At 41.3% G+C, this 15,948-nt stretch overlaps 1 long non-coding RNA gene across 1 annotated transcript in view; it reads left to right on the top strand.

Moving 5' to 3' along the window:
* Positions 1–15,948, top strand: part of LOC115134715 (uncharacterized) — a 146,951-nt gene that overhangs the window by 27,049 nt on the left and 103,954 nt on the right. The window lies entirely within an intron of this gene.

The raw sequence follows: 15,948 nt of genomic DNA, 5'->3' as shown, positions 1-15,948 counted from the left end.
CTACAACTACCGCCACTCTCGTTGTCGGATAGTCATAGAGAATGCATTCGGCATGATGGCTGCAAGGATGAGGATTCTTGGTTGCCCAATCGAGTGTACCCCTGAAAACGCTAAGGACATTGTGAAGCCATGTGGCCCTCTAAAACTACCTGTCCTCCACGGATGAAGCTCATAAGCCAAACGCAAGATGCATACCCCCGCTTTTGCTGACACACCCCAACTACCAACCTGGAGAGTGGAGGAGGGTTGTGGCAGGGACAACAATCTCCAAGATCCAGGGAGACGTATGTCATATGGTCAGATGAAACCAAAATATAACTTTTTGGTAAAAACTCGTCGTGTTTGGAGGACAAAGAATGCTGAGTTGCATCCAAATAACACCATACCTACTGTGAAGCATGGGGGTGGAAACATCATGCTTTGGGGCTGTTTTTCTGCAAAGGGACCAGGACGACTGATCCATGTAAAGGAAAGAATGAATGGGGCCATGTATCGTGAGATTTTGAGTGAAAACCTCCTTCCATCAGCAAGGGCATTGAAGATGAAACGTGGCTGGGTCTTTCAGCATGACAATGATCCCAAACACACCGCCCGGGCAACGAAGGAGTGGCTTTGTAAGAAGCATTTCAAGGTCCTGGAGTGGCCTAGCCAGTCTCCAGATCTCAACCCCATAGAACATTTTGAGGGAGTTGAAAGTCCGTGTTGCCCAGCAACAGCCCCAAAACAGCACTGCTCTAGAGGAGATCTGCATGGAGGAATGGGCCAAAATACCAGCAACAGTGTGAAAACCTTGTGAACACTTACAGAAAACGCTTGACCTCTGTCATTGCCAACAAAGGGTATATAACAAAGTATTGAGAAACTTTTGTTATTGACCAAATACTTATTTTCCACCATAATTTGCAAATAAATTCATAAATCCTACAATGTGATTCTCTGGATTTTTTTTTCTTCTAATTTTGTCTGTCATAGTTGAAGTGTACCTATAATGAAAATTACAGGCCTCTCTCATCTTTTTAAGTGGGAGAACTTGCACAATTGGTGGCTGACTAAATAATTTTTGCCCCACTTTATCATCAAAACAGTACGTATGTTATTTTAAAACTCACCTCACTGTAATTGATCAATTTGAAGAAAGAAGTTCAAAAGGTTGAAACCGAGTGGAATACATGGTCGTTGTGGATGTTGTTTCAAAGCAAGCCTAACACAATAAAATGGACAGCGCTTTCTAAGGCGACGATTAATTCAAAATACCCATTCACATGTTAGGGCTTACACTAGCCCCCCCCCACACACACAAAAAACAATAAACTAATGATTGTGTCATTACACAATACACACAGTGCCTTGCAAAAGTATTCATGCCCCTTGGCGTTTTTCCTATTTTGTTGCATTAAAACCTGTCATTTAAATAGATTTTTATTTGGATATCATGTAATGAACATACACAAAATAGTCCAAATTGGTGAAGTGAAATGAAAAAGTGGTGCGTGCATATGTATTCACCCCCTTTGCAATGAAGCCCCTAAATAAGATCTGGTGCAACGAATTACCTTCAAAAGTCACATAATTAGGTAAATAAAGTCCACCAGTGTGCAATCTAAGTGTCACATGATCTATCACATGATCTCAGTACATATACACCTGTTCTGAAAGGCCCCAGAGTCTGCAACACCACCAAGCAAGTGGCACCATGAAGACCAAGGAGCTCTCCAAACAGGTCAGGGACAAAGTTGAGGAGAAGTAGAGATCAGGGTTGGGTTATAAAAAAAATATATCTGAGACGTTGAACATCCCACGGAGCACCATTTTAAATCCATTATAAAAAAGGGAAAGAATATGGCACCACAACAAACCTGCCAAGAGAGGGCTGCCCACAAACTCACGGACCAGGCAAGGGGGGCATTAATCAGAGTGGCAACAAAGAGACCAACGATAACCCCGAAGGAGCTACAAAGCTCCACGAGAGGAGATTGGAGTATCTGTCTATAGGACCACCTGAAGCCATACACTCCACGGAGCTGGGCTTTATGGAGGTGGCCAGAAAAAAGCCATTGTCTAAAGTTGTGTTCGCCAAAAGGCATGTGGGAGACTCCACAAGCATATGGAAGAAGGTACTCTGGTCAGATGAGACTAAAATTTAGATTTTTGGCCATCAAGGAAAACACCGTCTGGCGCAAACCCAACACCTCACATTACCCCGAGAACACCATCCCCACAGTGAAGCATGGTGGTGGCAGCATCATGCAGTGGGGATGTTTTTCATCGTCAGGGACTGGGAAACTGGTCAGAATTGAAGGAATGATGGATGGTGTTAAATACAGGGAAATTCTTGAGGAAAACCGGTTTGAGTCTTCCAGAGATTCAAGACTGGGATGGAGGTTCACCTTCCAGCAGGACAATAATCCTAAGCATACTGCTAAAGCAACATTTGAGTCATTTAAGGAGAAACATTTAAAGGTCTTGGAATGACCTAGTCAAAGCCCAGATCTCAAACCAATTGAGAATCTGTAGTATGACTTAAAGATTGCTGTACACCAGTTGGTTTCACAGTAAAAAAAAATATTTTGCATCTTCAAAGTGGTAGGCATGTTGTGTAAGTGATATAAACCCCTGAAAAATCCGTCTTAATTCCAGGTTGTAAGGCAACAAAATAGGAAAAATGTCAAGGGGGTGAATACTTTGGCAAGCCACCGTAACCTACCGCATATTTTTCCATACAGATTTAAGATGTCGTTGTTGGTACATAATTGGTGTAGCCTATACTCTAATATTAAATCAATTACAGTAATCTTCTTTGAGTGTGGACTATTATTATGCATACTGGATAGACTAGTTCTTATGCTATGCTCCAAACGTTATGTTCATGAGTCTGCGAGAGAACATACAGGCCTAGCGATGCTGTTGGTTTATTAATTGTGTAGAGCAGCTTACAGTTGGCCTACAATTTATAGTGAATTTGTATTTATTTGATTTTGAATGGTCTAGTAATAGGGCACTTTTTTTCTGAATTAATAGGCTGACTGACACATTACCTTAGCTACAGAATATCTCACCACTGTTCATTTCTATCTATTCCACTCTCCTTCGTTCCTTTCTTGAGAGTACAAAGAGAGGGGCTGTCAACAGTTTAATGAAATATGTTTAGTTGTGAAAACGTGTTACTATTGATGTCCCCGAACAGTTTTCACTTGGTTTCCCATATTAAACACTGGGCAGTTGCAGGAACAGGGTTGGAGAGCCCATGGTATACAGTGTTTGGGTGGGATGTCACCTCACACAGCGAGAGGCTGCATGCTCCTCAAACAGTGGTTGATGTGTGGAATGAAATAACCAGAGTAGCCTACGCGGCAGAGGTGAAAAATGAACCAGCAGGAAAGTGGTCGCTGTTCGCATTGTCGTTTTTCACCTGGCCCTGTTTCTGCCCATTTTGATGATGGGCCATTTAAAACCAAAACTAATTTCACATATTAGAGACTCATTAGAGTAGCACCGCCCCCTCAGGGACCAACAAAGTCTAAGCCCCCGGGTGGGCGAGCATAATATATAAGGAATTTCTCAAAGCTGCTAATGAGAACCTTGATGACCTTGTACCTAACCGGTGGGAATTCTAGTGGAGACCCCCACCCAAGCAGTGGCAGTGCTGGCAACACCAGCTACAGTAACCCATGGGGAGGGGGTCACATTCGTACAATCAGAAAGGGGGCAAATTATTGGTGCCCTGGTGGCACAAAATAATCGAAACTGCTCAGAGATGCTTGGGAAAATGGTAACAACTGGGGACCTGTGTGTGTGTGTGTGTGTGTGTGTGTGTGTCAGCTAGGACTTTACATTGGTTAAGCAAATCTCCCTATTCTTGATACATTTTGCATGTCTTCTCAAACAGCTCCAACTGTATATGCAAATCAAGTCTTCTCTTGGTTGTTTGTGGGGAGAGTGTGTATGTATCCCACATCTGTTGCTAAGGGGTAATGATGTTAGAGACAGTATAGGATGAATCACAATAATATTATTTCCCCAACATAATAATTGCTTGCCAAAAAAGCTAAATAAAATGTAATGCCACTCCTGGTTATAGGTAATGATCCTTCATATGAATGGCCTACATTATTATACATATTATTTGTAAATTGTGTAAATATACTGAACAAAAATATAAATGCAAAATGTAAAGTGTCGTTCCCATGATTCATGAGCTGAAGCACACGAGCTTATTTCTCTCAAATGTTGTACACAAATGTGTTTACATCACTGTTAGAGAGCATTTCTCCTTTGCCAAGTTAATCTATCCACGAGATGGATGTGGCATATCAAGAAGCTGAATAAACGGCATGATCATTATACAGGTGCACCTTGTGCTGGGGACAATAAAAGGCCACTCTAAAATGTGCAGTTTTGTCACACAACACAATTCCACAGATTTCTCAAGTTTACAGGGAGCGTGCAATTTGCATGCTGACTGCAGGAATATCCATCAGAGCTGTTGCCAGAAAATGTCATGTTCTTTTCTCTACTATAATGTTGTTTTGGAGAATTTGGCAGCATGTCCAACCGGCCTCACAACCACAGACCACGTGTAACCACGCCAGCCCCGGACCTCTAAATCCGGCTTCTTCAACTGCGGGATTGTCGGAGACCAGACACCCGGACAGCTGATAAAACTGAGGAGAATTTCTGTCTATAAAAAACCCATTCTGATTGGCTGGGCCTGGCTGCCCAGTGGATGCCCTTCTAGTCCCACCCATGACTGTGCCCCTGCCCAGTCATGTGAAATCCATAGATTAGGGCCTAATGAATTCATTTCAATTCACTGGATTTCCTTATATGAACTGTAACTCAGTAAAATCGTTGAAATCCTTGCATGTTGCGTTTATATGATTGTTCAGTATAAATTAAGATATGCAAGATTTTGTTTTTTAAAAATAACAGCACACAATAGAATTGAAGTGAGGGTGTTGGAAATGCTTTTGGTTGTTAATCTGGTTCTGTTCTGTAGTTGGCACTGTGCTCTTTTTAAAGGATAGATTCCAATCTCTCAAAGGCCCTAAAAAAAACTTTCACATTTACACAAGTATTCAGATCCTCTACTCAGTCTTTGTTGAAGCACCTTTAGCAGCAATTACAGCCTCAAGTCTTCTTGGGTATGACGCTACAAGCTTGGCACACCTGTATTTGGGGAGTTTCAGCTGATCATCTCAAGCTCTGTCAGGTTGGATGGGGAGCATTGCTGCACAGCTACTCTCAGGCCTCTCCAGAGATGTTCGATCAGGTTCAAGTCCGGGCTTTGTTTGGGCCACTCAAGGACATTCAGAGACTTGTCCCGAAGCCACTCCTGCGTTGTCTTGGCTGTGTGCTTAGGATTGTTGTCCTGTTGGAAGGTAAACCTTCATCCCGGTCTGAGGTCCTGAGCGCTCTGGAGAAGGTTTTCATCAAGGCTCTCTGTACTTTGCTCTGTTCATAATTTCCTTGATCCTGACTAGTCGCTGAAAAACATCCCCAAAGCTGCTGCTTCACCATAGGGATGGTGCAGGTTTCCTCCAGGCGTGACACTTGGCATTCAGGCCAAATAGTTCAGTCTTGGTTTCATCAGACCAGAGAATCTTGTTTCTCATGGTCTGAGAGTCCTTTTCAGGTGCCTTTTGGCAAACTCAACTCCAAATTTGCTTTTTTATTGAGGAGTGCCTTCCGTCTGGCCAGTCTCCCATAAAAGCATGATTGATGAAGTACTGCAGAGATGGTTTTCCTTCTGGAAGGTTCTCCCATCTCCACAGAGGAACTCTGGAGCTCTGTCAGTGACCATTGGGTTATTGGTCACATCCCTGACCAAGACCTTTTCCCCCTGATTGCTCAGTTTGGCCAGGCGGCCAGCTCTAGGAAGAGTCTTGGTGGTTCCAAACTTCTTCCATTTAAGAATGATGGATGCCATTGTGTTCTTGGGGACCTTCAATGCGGCAGAAATGTTTTGTTACCCTTCCCCAGATCTGTGCCTCAACACAATCCTGTCTCGGTGCTCTATGGACAATTCCTTCGACCTCATGGCTTCATTTTTGCTTTGACATGCACTGTCAACTGTGGGACCTTATATAGACAGATGTGCGCCTTTCCAAATCATGTCCAATCAATTGAATTTACCACAGGTGGACTCCAATGAAGTTGTAGAAATCTCAAGGATGATCAATGGAAACAGGATGCACCTGAGGTCAATTTCGAGTCTCATCGCAAAGGGTCTGAATATTAAGGTATTTCTGTTTTTTATTTTTCATACATTTGCAAATATGTCTGAAATTGTTTTCACTTTGTCATTATAGGGTATTGTGTTCCAAGAGTGTGCAAAGCTGTCATTAAGGCAAAGGGTGGCTACTTTGAAGAATCTCAAATATAAAATATATTTTTGGGTTACTACATGGTTCCATAGGTGTGATTTCATCGTTTTGATGTCTTCACTATTATTCTACAATGTAGAAAATAGTAAAGATAAAGAAAATCCCTGGAATGTGAAGGTGTCTACTTTTTACAGGTATTGTGTGTGTGTATATATATGAAATGATTCAGACAATTATGTTAATAGAAGCCACAATCTATTTGCAATATTAAGGCTGATCCACCCCTCCAAAAATAAATTATAATGTTTACATATTAGTAAAGATTAGATTAAATTGAGAATAATCTGTTGGGTGATAATATGATCACTTGATGAGAGAACAGCGTGTGCAGCCTGAGGCAAGGAATAGAGTGCAAGCATTTTTTGCGACTTTCTCAAATCAGTAGCCTATAGTTGCATCACGCAGTCCATAGAATGTCTTAGAAATCAAAACATATAAGGTTTATCATTCACAATCGCAACTAAAGTTGCCAAACTCTAAATCTGTCTTATATGACCTGTTTCAAATGATTTAACGTTCACCATAGGCACTTCATATGCGCACTCGCTCCGGAATGGCACATTCAGTTAAGTTCAATTATATTCTTCTTACTAAGAAATAATATAGAATAATTGCACATGACTTCTAAGCAGATCTTGTCTGCTAAGTTAACAAGCCTACAGCCTATGGCATGGCGCGTTGCCAGATAACATATAGTAGGCCAACTCATATTCTGTTCTTCTGAAATATATTTTCCTCATATCATGTTACCTTAGATCTGCCGAAAAGAAATAATGGATTTATTGTGATGGTGTATATTATTACATTGATTTATAATACTTTTTTACATTTCTATTTTCCAAAGGCTGTATCAGGAGCTTGTATGCGTGGAGGCCTGGAGATGCTAAACATGTTTATATAAATTACCATTCAATTACCGTGAGATCGGTATTTTGCTTGACAATAACCGTCTGACAAAATGTTGTGACTGCCACAGCCCTAGATTTTCTGCACAACACCTGTTCCAAGTCAATGTGCGGGGGGCACAGGTTAGTTGAGGTCATTTGTACATGTAGGTAGGGGTAAAGTGACTATGCATAGATAATAAAAAAGTGAGTAGCAGCAGTGTAAAAACAAAGTGGTAAGTGTCAATGTAAAAAATAGTTTGGGCAGCCAATTTGATTCATTGTTCAGCAGTCTTATGGCTTGTGGGTAGAAGCTGTTTATGAACCTTTTGGGCCTAGACTTGGAACTCTGGTACCGCTTGTTGTGTGGAAGCAGAGAGAACAGTCTATGACTTGGGTGACTGGAGTCTTCAACAATGTTTTTGGGCCTTCCACTGACAAATAAAATTTATTTTTTTAAAGAAAGCCTGTAAAGTCTGTGGCACATATCTCTTCTCTATGTTGTCAGCACTTAATGTTTAATATAATGCACCTTGTATTGAGATAACAAAACGCCAAAAGAGCTTTTTCATCACAAATAAATCTTTAGTCTTGTTTCTGGGCTCGATAAGTAAACCAAAACACAAAGGTGTCTGAGAATTGACATGTAAACAAGTGTCTATTGAATAAATGATTGTCAGAGTGTAGATATATCTATGAACAATATAAATAATAACGAACAATAGTACAACCCTGTCTGCTACAGTATGAACAGACGTGTAAACAAAAGTGTCTATGGAATAAAATGAAAGTGTCTAGTATCTGATTCCTGTCTGAACAACAACACAAGTTGTGGTCCCAGTCATTTGGTCCATGTCCTCTTCTTGAAGTCATGCACAAACTCATGCAGCTGGTTATAGAGTTCCTCCCAGAGTTTTTGCTAGAGTTCATCCATGAAATCAGCAATAGGTGCCAGGGCCCTGTGGAGAGGGGGGGGGGGGGGGATTAGAGGAGTGTCTGTGGCGAGCAGTGTGCATGGTGAGGGAAGAGGACAACAGAAGAGAGGAAAGGGGATCAGAGTAAAGGAGGAGAGTCTGAAATGATATTTTTTTTATTTACGGTAATCGGTAACAATTACCCAAAAATCTGTAACGGAATTTCTGCAATTGAATTAGCTACAATGCGAAATCATAGTAGTCACAAACGACAGTTGATTCACTTCACCTGCTACTGTCCTCCCTTCCTCTGGCATACTGTTATGCTCAGCTCATAACTGTTGTCTTTCTCCTTCTGTCATCTGCTGGTCAAAGCCAGACTTGGAAAACAGTCTGGACAACCCCTCTCTCCCTCTCTCTGCCGCTCTCTCTTCTCTCTCTCTCCATTTACTGTAAGAAGCATCCTCACCCACTGAGCACCGACGACCAAGTCTGAACTAATCATAGACGTCAGTACAGTAGAGAACAGTACAGTAAAGAAAAGTAGAGTAGTGTACCATATAGTAGAGTACAGTATAATGTATGCTACTATGCTGTACTGTACTCTATTGTGCTGTACTGTGCTTTCAAAACTTGTGAAACATAGAGGTTTATGATTGGTTCAGATTTGGTCTGGTCAGGACCAACCAAATGTGGTTTGTATAGGTGTGGAACTCATTATAATAATAGCCAGTGTGTAGAATAATGCCCAAATATACAAAAGAAGGATATTGCATATTTCTACCTTTTCTGTACCTTTTCAGGATATTTCACCATGAAGAGTATGATATTCATATTCATAATTATGCATTTCTGTATAATACAGATCAGGACCCATGATGTAATTCCGTTGCCGTAATTCTGTTACCGGATGAATACTAAACAAAAATATAAACGCAACATATAAAGTGTTGGTCTGAGTCAAGGCGTAATTCCGTTACCGTGGAATTTACGCCTTTTGAAATATACTGTTAAATCCTTTGATCAACTCCCAGTCAGTCAGTCAGAGACTTACGACTACTGTGTCTCAAGCTCAAAGGCAATGCTGCTGCTTCGACACACAAGATCCCATCCACTGACCAAACCACCGAACATCCACGCAGTCTCTACAGACACCTTGTTGTTCTGTCGTTCTCTTCATCTCCACTAATGAGCTCCAGAGTGTGTGGCCGAGGGAGAGTGGGAAGCAAACGAGAAGCAGACGCTCATTAAATCTCACACAATGAAATAAATCACCAGCGGTACGTTAAGCTAAGCACACCGAGTGCCGAGCAGCAGATCTGATTGTCTGGGCTTTTGAGTCTCTTGGCTGAGATACTCGCACTCTGCTCCAATCAGGGCCTTCTACCGTTCTGTGATGGACAGCCAGGCCGGGCCGTGCCAGGGCTCTGATGCGAGTGAGTGAAGGAGAAAAGAGGAGTAAAGGAACAGGAAGAGATGAGAGGAACTGCAATGTGGGCCTGCCTGCATGGTTTGTAAGCCCCGGTAATTAGCCTATTCTGGTAATCAGGCCTAAACAAAAATATTTTTATTTTTAAGGGATGGGGCCTGCCCGCTCCCCTTAGTTCAGCTCAGCCCAGCTAAGCGTAGCTTATGGAGCGATGAATCCTTCAGAACTTAACCAGCTCCGGGGCAGGCTAACTCAGGGCTAAAGGGTCAGACAAACCAAGAAATCTGTCTGCCGATAGCTTCTTAGCACCTCTGCCCAAAGTGTCGGCAGTTAACTTTTTGTTGTTCACACACACAACAGTTTTACCTCCGATTTGCCTAATTTAAATACTCCAGGCCACAAGGTGGCAGTAGCTTGTTTGGGTTGTGCCTGCTGTAGATAATGTAAGCTAACTAGCAAGATACGCTGATGTTGCTAGCTGGCTAGAATTTGTGGTAAGTGTTTGTTGATACTAACCAGATTGCCATGCCTATATAACTAGTGTAGCTGGCAAGATTATATAATTCAATCACAAGGGATTTGTTTTTGAATGAAGCAGCTGCCTGTTTGTTGTCGAGATTTGGGGTAGCTAGCTACCCTGGCAGTATGTGATAATGGAGAATTTAAATGATTTATTCATCTTGCTAGGTGAAGCTTTTCATGTTGTGTGCATTGTACTGCACTTACTGCAAGTGTGTGTGTGTGTGTGTGTGTGTGTGTATGACTTCTTGGCTCAGGCAGTCAGCTAACATTAGTTAGCTAGTTAACCAATGAGCAGGTGCATATATTCAAACTGAACCTAACAAAATAAATCATTCTTCAAGCACCAAACTCCTTAGCTAGCTGTAAAAGATGCTCTTAAGGTTGGGCGATGTCTTGAATTACACATTGTCCCATCATCCGGTCCAAATATGATTGTATGATTGTATTGTCAAAGTAAATTCTCAGGCTACAGTCATTACATATCTGGTTAAAAGACTACTGTAGCTCGATTGGCATTACTTTTATAGATAACTTCAACACCTTTTGGGAACAGAAGATACAGGAATGACAGAGTCCATCCAAATCATCTTGGTGCCTGGGCCCTGTCCTCACATTTCAAGGCTGCGTTGAGACAATGACTTATCATTGACCCAAGCCCCGCTCAGATAACCCCTAGCATTGTGTCGCTGAGCTGCCGTAGTGCTGCTGCAAATGTACATTTTCCCAGCAGTATTGACAGTCATAATGTAATTAACCTAATTTATGTTCCTCTAAATGCATCTGTCAATCCGACAGCTATTGTCAGCAGGAATCATGTGCTTATGAACCCAAGTTATACTGTTAGCTCTGAGATGTTTTGCCCTAGTAGGATGCCCACTGTGAACAGTTCACCCTGCACTATCAGCTGAAATATAAATATCGTTGTCATGTCTACCTCTGATAAGCCTCAGAGTAAAGTAATAAAAACAATCAGTAATCCAAGAAAAGTGCAAAAAATAGCCCACATTAACATATGGATTTTGTTATGAATGAGCCATCAACCTTTAATGGTTCAAATAAGGACAAACCACCTGGAACCGACAACCTGAATGGTAAAATAATAAGTTTGGTAGATGAATACATTGTGACTCCTATTTGCCACATCTTCAATCTTAACTAGATGATGGAATGTGCCCTCCGACCTGGAGGGAGGCAAAGCTCATTCCGCTGCCCAAAAATAGCAAAGCACCCTTTAATGGTTCAAACAGCAGACAAATCAGCCTCTTACCAGTGTTTAGCAAATTTTTGGAAAAAAATTTGTTCGACCAAATACAGAAAACAAATGAATAGACTTTCAATATGCTGCTAGGGAATGGCCATCAACATACTTGGCACTGACACAAATGACGATGATTGGCTGAAAGAAATTGATAATGAGAAGATTGTGGGAGCTGTTTTGTTAGACTTCAGTGCAGCCTTTGATATCATTAAATCATAACATATTGCTTAAAAAACGTAGGTGTTATGGATTAACGTTCTCTGCCTTATCATGTATGGTCAGTTACCTATCCAATAGAACACAGTGGGTTTTCTTTAACCTCTCTTGGGTAGGGGGCAGTATTTTTTACTTCCGGATGAAAAGTTTTCCCAAAGTAAACTGCCTGTTACTCAGGCCGAGAAGCTAGGATATGCATATAATTGGTAGATTTGGATAGAAAACACTCTAACGTTTCTGAAACTGTTACAATTATGCCTGTGAGTATAACATAACTGATATGGCAGGCGAAACCCCGAGGACAAACCACCCCCCCCCCAAAAAAATCAGCCTACCTCTATTTTCAATGGCTATCACTTTAATTATAAGGCCAAGTCCTCTTAGTTGCAGTTCCTATGGCTTTCACTAGATGTCAACAGTCTTTAGAAAGAGTTTCAGGCTGGTTTTTGGAAAAATTTGCCAGAAATGGTAGTTTTTCTAGGTGGCTCCCATTTTGGCTGTAGTGTTTCCAAGCACGTGGAAGAGAGCGTGTTCTTTGGTATTTTTCTCCGGTAAAGATTAACGATTGTCCGTCATAAATTTGATAGCTTATTTACGTATTAGGGTACCTAAGGTTTGATTATAAACATTGTTTGACTTGTTTGTAAAAGTTTATTAGTAACGTTTGGGATTCATTTTGAATGCATTTTGCTGGAGGGAAAACGGGTGGATGATTGACTGAAGAGCTTTTTTATGGATATAAAGAAGGACATTATCGAACAAAAGGACCAGTTGTGATGTAACTGGGACCTTTTGGAGTGCCAACAGAAGAAGATCATCAAAGGCATTTTTTATATTGCTATTTCTGACTTTCATGTCGCACCTGCCTGGTTGAAATATATTTTTCATGTGTTTTGTATGCGGGGTGCTGTCCTCAGATAATTGCATGGTTTACTTTCGCCGTAAAGCCTTTTTGAAATCTGACACCGTGGCTGGATTGACAAGACGTTGACCTGTTGGTACTAGGGGGCAGTATTTTCATTTTTGGACAAAAAACGTTCCCGTTTTAAACGGGATATTTTGTCAGGACAAGATGCTAGAATATGCATATAATTGACAGCTTTGGATAGAAAACACTAACGTTTCCAAAACTGTAAAGATATTCTCTGTGAGTATAACAGAACTGATGTTGCAGGCGAAAGCCTGAGAAAAATCCAATCTGGAATTGCCCCATATTTTGAAAGCGCTGCGTTCCAATGAGTCCCTATTGAGCTGTGAATGTCCTATCAACGAGCTTACGCTTTCTACGTATTCCCCAAGGTGTCTACAGCATTGTGACGTAGTTTTACGCATTTATGTTGAAGAATAGCCGTAGGCGGCTACATTGCGTAAGTGGTCACATGATGGCTCCCAGGGTGACTCTCGCGTAAAATACAGAGGTAGGCATTACTCCAATTACTGAAAACGATTGTCCCGATGGATATATTATCGAATAGATATTGATTCTAAACAACGTTTGCCGTGTTTCTGTCGATATTATGGAGCTAATTTGGAATATTTTTCGGCGTTGTCGTGACCTCAATTTCCGGGCGATTTCTCAGCCAAACGTGAAGAACAAACGGAGCTATTTCGCCTACAAAAATAATCTTTTGGGAAAAAATAAACTTTGGCTATCTACCTGGGAGTCTCGTGAGTGAAAACATCCGAAGTTCATCAACACACACCCCCCCAAAAATGGAGAAAAAAATATGGAAAAAAAATATGAAGAAAAAAATATATACATTTACAAAATAACATGGGTAACTATTTACACACTTTCAATATTTGGAAGACCCTCAATATTTGGAAGACCCTCAGTCCTCTATCAAATTACATGTATTTATATAGCCCTTCGTACATCAGCTAATATCTCAAAGTGCTGTACTGAAACCCAGCCTAAAACCCTAAACAGCAAGCAATGCAGGTTTAGAAGCACGGTGGCTAGGAAAAACTCCCAAGAAAGGCCAAAACCTAGGCAGAAACCTAGAGAGGGGTGGCCAGTCCTCTTCTGGCTGTGCCGGGTGGAGATTATAACAGAACATGGCTGAGATTTTCAAACGTTCATAGATGACCAGCAGGGTCTAATAATAATAATCACAGTAGTTGTAGAGGATGCAACAGGACAGCACCTCAAGAGTAAATATTAACAGTTTAGGGTTCCATAGCCGCAGGCAGAACAGTTGAAACTGGAACAGCAGCAAGGCCAGGTGGACTGGGGACAGCAAGGAGTCATCATGCCAGGTAGTCCTGACGCATGGTCCTAGGGCTCAGGTCCTCCGAGAGAGAGAAAGAGAGAATTAGAGAGAGCATACTTAAATTCACACAGGACACCGGATAAGACAGAAGAAGTACTCCAGATACAGTATAACAAACTGACCCTGGCCCCCCGACACATAAACTACTGCAGCATAAATACTGGAGGCTGAGACAGGAGGGGTCAGGAGACACTGTGGCCCCATCTGATGAGACCGCCGGACAGGGCCAAATAGGAAGGATATAACCCCACCCACTTTGCAAAAGCTCTGCACAATATTGTGCTGCTGATGCCAGGTGCCATAGCAGTCTCTTTCTGCAGTAAAGTGAGTATCAACAGGTATAATAAACAGATATATATATATAGAGTACAGGGAACATAAGGTTGAATATATTATTATAGACCTGATAGATCTACTGTCTCTTTTATATTATGACATTTCAGCTAGATCTACTGTCTCTATTATATCATGACAGACCAGCTGTATCTACTGTCTCCATTTCACTTTGGCCATTGTTGTGGGCCTGCCCCCCCCTCAACAGCCTCATAGGCTATTTCATGTGGGTTGGGGTAGGGCTTCTAAAATTTAAATAAATCGCAAATAATATTTTATATTATTAATTTCAAACAAAGGCATCAGCATGAGAAGAACTTACCAGTCCAAAACATGTCCTCTCCGTTCAAAAAATATTCCTCTATACACCTGTGTATCTAGACTTCGATTTAGCTTTCCCTGACTTAGTCGCCATACTGATTGATATATAAACAGCTGATTCTGCGCGTTTACCAAACAATGCTGTGCGTAATATGCGTAGCTCCTTCCGGTATAATGTTACCTTTTATTTAACTAGGCAAGTCAGTTAAGAACAAATTCTTATTTTCAATGACGGCCTCGGAACAGTGGGTTAACTGCCTGTTCAAGGGCAGAACGACAGATTTCAGGGGTTTGAACGTGCAACGTGCAACCTTCCGGTTACTAGTCCAACACTCTAACCACTAGGCTACCCTCTCTTTACGCCGGAGTTTACTACATGGGTTGGTCTTCCAACACATAACCATTGCATATTGCCGTTTACCTCAGCTCATTGGCTATATACCCAGCTAGATTTCAAGACGATCAGTGGTCATTGGGTTAAAATACAGTCAATCAATGAAACAGTGGTCATATCATTGGTGCACAGTGATGTCATTACTTGTCTTCAAATTGGTTTCTTTCAGTCAATACGTCCCGCGAAATGGCCCATCTGGTTTGGTTGTGTTACAAACAAACCAGTTGATGGCAGTGAAACCAAACATGACTGGAAAAGTCACGTTTTGTGTGGGTATTTACCCTCGAATGTGTCGTCGAAAATGGAATGAGACTGAATTCACGACACAAGCGGTTCACAAAATATTTTGTGTTAGGCTATAAAAACTGATTTTATCAAACAAAAGATCATTCACTGTGTAACAATGAGCATTGGGATTGCAAACAGACAAAGATCGTCAAAGGTAAACAATTTATTTTAATGCAGTTTGTGATTTTGTTAGCCTGTGCTGGTTGAAATATATATATATTTTTATGGGCCTCTATCCTCAGATAATCGCATCGTATTCTTTCGCAGTAAATCCTTTTTTAAATCTGACAACGCAGTTGGATTAGCAGGATTCTAGGCTTTCGATACATGTGAGACACCTGTATTTTCATGAATGTTTAATATGACTATTTATGTAGCGATCACCGTATGTTGTGGAATTTCAGCCCGCTACCGGGTTCCGTGCGCAAATCAGAAAAAAACTATTGCTGACTTTGTGGGAAAGAAAAGCACGTCTTTGCCTGTTTGGCAATTCTTCATTTTCAAAGGTTTCAAAGGATGGACAGACTACAAAGCTCCATGAACGTTTACATCCTACGGAATTCACCACTCTGGTGCAGAAAAGGTGAGCATGCTTTTGGCGTTCCTTGCCAGAAACCTTTAGGTAGGCCTAAAACATGGTAAAAAACAACTACCTAATGGTTCCTTATTGCACTTTTAAATTTCATTTCAAATGTAGCCTATATTCACATCCAAATGCATCTTATTTGAAAGA

This window comes from Oncorhynchus nerka, linkage group LG9a (assembly GCF_034236695.1).
Source record: "Oncorhynchus nerka isolate Pitt River linkage group LG9a, Oner_Uvic_2.0, whole genome shotgun sequence".
Classification (NCBI taxonomy): Eukaryota; Metazoa; Chordata; class Actinopteri; order Salmoniformes; family Salmonidae; genus Oncorhynchus; species Oncorhynchus nerka.
This window is presented reverse-complemented; position numbering and strand designations above follow the sequence as displayed.